The 4,569-nt window shown below is 29.7% G+C and overlaps 1 long non-coding RNA gene across 1 annotated transcript; it reads left to right on the top strand.

Annotated features, from left to right (window-relative positions):
• The first annotated feature begins 2,504 nt into the window (after nucleotides 1–2,504).
• On the top strand, nucleotides 2,505–4,402 carry LOC111372575. The gene is made up of 2 exons (XR_002698798.1): nucleotides 2,505–2,846; nucleotides 3,223–4,402. It is a non-coding gene; the product is annotated as an uncharacterized LOC111372575 (long non-coding RNA).
• Nucleotides 4,403–4,569: the final 167 nt, after the last annotated feature.

Raw genomic sequence — 4,569 nt, 5'->3', positions numbered from 1 at the left:
AAAGTTATAAGCCTTTCGAAATGTGCGGTTAATATTACAAATTGATAAGTTGAGAAGTTGATAAACTTTTATGGTTAAATTCACCAATGACCATCCAACTTTATACTTAGTGTAACTATAAGTATGCAATTTGATTTTATTTCATCATGATCACCCCACTTTATAATTAGTGTCACAATGACAACTAAATTTGGTTTTATTTTATCATGATCACCCAATACAACATTTCACCGTGACTATCAAAGTTCATATAGTGTTTTATCGTGACCATCCAACTTCTTTTACCATTTTCACTAATTTTAGAAGACAAACGCCACTCTCACACTTAAGAATAATTCATTTTAGAAAGGATAAAATGCTAACTTTGTATTATATACATAATATAAATTTAAAAAAAAATAAAATAAAAACTTATTTAAAAAAACGTAACTTAAAAAATAAAATAAAACTTATTTTAAAAAAAGTTAGTCAAAAGAATAAAATAAAAATAAAAACTTATTTTAAAAATAAAATAAATAAAAAATTTTGAAAAAAAAGTTACTTAGAAAAATAAAATAAAATAAAAAGTTATTTAAAAAAGGTTTCTTAAAAAATAAAATTTAAAAAAAACCTTATTTTGAAAAAAGGTTTTTAAAATAAAATAAAAACTTTTATTTTTTAAATTTATTTTATATATAAAATGCAAAATTAACATTTTACCGTTTTTTAAAAACAGTGAAAAGATGAAAAAAAATTGGGTGGTTATGATGAAACATTATATAAAATTAGGTGGACATGGTGATAAGAAATCAAACTGAGTGGACATGGTAACACTTAGTATAAAGTTTGGTGTAATTAGATGGCCTTTGTGATAATAAGTATAAAGTTGGGTGACCATTTGTAGATTTAACCCTAAACGTTTAACATGATTTATAAAACAACCACTTATTGTGTAATTATAAGAATAAAATAAAATTTGAAGATCAACTTGATGTTTTACAGATAATTATTATTATTATTTTGCAAGTTGAATAATGATTGAGGAATAAAGATGTAAATTGTTCTAGCAAAGTTAACTTGAAATGACTCCAATTAAACAACTGGATTAAGAGAATCTCCAAGACATCTCTATTTTTAAAGAATATATTTTATCATTCGGAGATCGTTTATGAATTTCGAGAGTTAAAATTTTGAAATACTTCAATAAACTCTTTATATTCAATACTTCATTTTACTACTCTAAAAGATATTTATTATTTTTTCTATATTTTATTTTAATTAGTTTTTCTATAGATTATTTTAGTATTCTCCCACGTTGAAAATTGAAGCATTTAAATATATTTACATTTAATTATAGAAACTGAGTTTGCAACTTGAATAACGATCAAGGACTAAAGATGCAAATTGTTCTAGCAAAAGTCAAGTTGAAATGACTTGAATTAAACAACAGGATAAAGAGATTCTTTATTTTTAAAGAGTATATTCTATTATTTAAAATGCTTTAACAAACTCTTCATATTTAACACTTCATTTTATTATTTTAAAAAATATATATATTATTTTCTATCTTTAATTTTAACTAGTGTTTCTTTAAATTATTTTATTATTTTCTTACATATATTTAATTATAAAGAATGAGTTCGGCTATTCAAATTTGGAGAGCAAAACCAACTCTATAAATTAAAATGATAATTTAAAGAGTCTTTTGGAAGATAATCCTAAATGTCAGCTTTTTAAAATAGAAAGTATCTCGTGTTTAGAAAATCTTTTGAAGATGATTTAAATTAAATAAGAAAAATATCATATTGCATGAGAATGACGTTGGAACTAGGGCAACTTTCACCATCCATCCCTAATATATTACTCAAGTAACATGTTACTCTAACCTTTAAACATGGGCAAACTAATTCTTAATCTTTAGTTTAGTGCGATCGATTTGTAATTATGAAATGTTATAAAATCTTCGTTTAATAGTTGCTTAGACCCCATGAAAATATAATTCAATTAAAAATTTTATCAACTTGTTTAGTTAAACTAAATATGGGTAAATTTATATTTATGACTGTTTTGTCCAATCTCAAAAGGTAGATTAGTTTATTTGCACGACGCTTATCATTTACTTATTGTGTAATTATAATGAAAATTTATGGATTAGCTCATTCTTATATAAATGATAACGGCCAACTTACTACAAAAATTATTGCATTTTGAGAAAAATGGACATGAAATTAATCTATTTAAAGTTCTACCAACTCAAAAGGATTTTATAATTTTCAAGGACTAATTTTCTACTATAATAATGATTGAGGACTAAATATGAAAATTATTTTGAAAAACGAAAATTGAAATGGGAATGAATCATAAACAAAAATTAAAAGACTTGAGAGTTGAATAAGAAAAGTATAATTTTAGCGTAAGAATCATGTCCAAACACGTGGCATGATCTTAGCAACCAGTCCAGAACCTTCCCACCAATATAATCCAATCCAAGCCGTCCAATCATTTCCCTGAACCTATTTTCTCGCTCAACCCCGCGAATTCCACGCCATCAATCCCACCGTCAAATACCTTATTGCCAATCAATGTCAACCGTTGGATCCCTTGCCAGCCCTCAATAAATAAACCTAATTATTTTGTCAATTTATCATACATATTTCTGTTTCGATTCATCCAATTTCTGCTTTGGGTTTTTCTCAGATCTGCTCTACATCGCTTCTCTTGATCTATATCTGTTTTCTGAATCTTGTAGATCGTGAAACGATCTATAATTTGATTATGGATTTGGATATGTTTGTTGAGCTTTTTGGTCAATGGAGATTCTTCATGCACAGCTTCAGATACATGAATTCAGATTGGATTTGGTGAAGGTAATTTAACGTCTGACAATAATTGTTTGATATCTGAATTAGGTCATGTTTGGGTCAGCTTATTTCTGTGAACGAAGCAGAGAAAACTTGCTTCTTTCTTGCTTTTATTGAGAGTAAATTAAAGCAAAGGTTTTTGCTTCTTCTTAGAGATAACTTAAGCCAATTATGCGAAGAGTTTCGTTCTGTTCTAGATATGTTGATTATTAGTAATTTTATTTATGTCATAATGGTAATAAACGGATTTGTAGATATTTTCTTGTTTGGTAATGGTGTTTTCTTTATATTTTATTTCATTAAATAATGTTTATAATTTTTTCAGCTCTATTGAGCTAGTTTCTGAGTTGTGCAATCATTTTTCATTGTTCATTATTTACAGGTTTGTACCGTGAATCCTCGGTAGATGACTATCATTTTTATAATGGGATCCGGCTGGAAATTATTCTTCTGAATCATCAAGTGACCGAGAATTGAATTCAGCCGAGTTGAACGCCTGCACAGGGTTCTAATGATATCATATGTGGCATGTTTGATTTATTGTGCTGTATTGATGTTGTCGGAAGGTATGGTAAATATGGGCATATTGATGAGAGGTTGCAGAGAGATGTGTTGAGTGTGGCTTGTGATTGTTATGGTTGTCTTACGGACCTTTGCCATGGCGGGTGCGCTCGCATGGCAGGTCAAGAGATCGTAATAAAAATTATTTTTTGTTTCGAGGGGAGATGGTACGGGGAATTGCCCGACTTTCCTCTCTGTGTGCGGCCTCCTTTTCCTTTTCTGCATTTTTTCCGTCGCTGTGTCAATTGTTGCAAAATTCGGATTCCGTATGGCCTTTGAGAAAAGTTTTGGCGTGCTGAACTCGACAACCAACACACAACTCGCATCTATTCCTTTAAATTGTTCTCGTAAATTGTGTTCGGTTTAGCCTACCAAATCTACTATCTATGAGCTACGTGCATCTATTGATTCATGTGGGTGAAAATAGAACACTGTGTTCCGGAGAAAGGACAACAAGTAGCAAACGGATTCGGCACACCGACGCATAACTTTCAAAAGAGGTACAAATATTAAGTTCTTCGAAAACACAATATTTCAATTCAACCATGTGCTACATGTCTCTCTAACAATTGGTAATCTCTATGAGCAATCATGATTACTTTATCCACATTCATCTACAACCATGCGATAAATGTTATTAACATATCATTGCAGATCTAGCATGTTGACCACATGGTATATTCTTTATCCATGCATACAAATTTCTGATTCATCCATTTACTTCCGTAAATTTGTGGACGATCGTGGTTAGCATCTTTGACATTTAATCCTAACATCCCAATGTGACCAACCAACTTCTCTCTTGCCTTAGTGGGCAGGAGAAGAAATGCCCAGTGTAAAAATGACCTTCTCATTAATCAACTTTTAATTTCTGATAAGGAGATTAGTTTTAATAAGTTGATTATGTTTTTATACAGATGTGCATGAGAAAATAAGCTAAGCCCCCTGTTTGGTGGGATTAAATTCATATTTTTAGTAGATTTTGATGAAAGTTGATGAGATATGTGTTTGAAAAGTTATGGGTCTCATGAAGGTTAAAATTGATCGGTGACTTTGACTGAGATTAATTTTAATTTTTGCCAAACGGTGTAAAAGGGGTGGGGGAGGGAGTGAATTAGAGGTTGGGGCTTAAAAGAAAGGTCGAAGTTCACAATTTAATTTAGCGACT

The sequence above is a fragment of the Olea europaea genome, unplaced genomic scaffold (genome assembly GCF_002742605.1).
Source record: "Olea europaea var. sylvestris unplaced genomic scaffold, O_europaea_v1 scaffold1012, whole genome shotgun sequence".
Taxonomy (NCBI): domain Eukaryota; kingdom Viridiplantae; phylum Streptophyta; class Magnoliopsida; order Lamiales; family Oleaceae; genus Olea; species Olea europaea.
The sequence above is the reverse complement of the archived record's forward strand: the minus strand, read 5'-3'. Positions and strand labels throughout refer to the sequence as shown.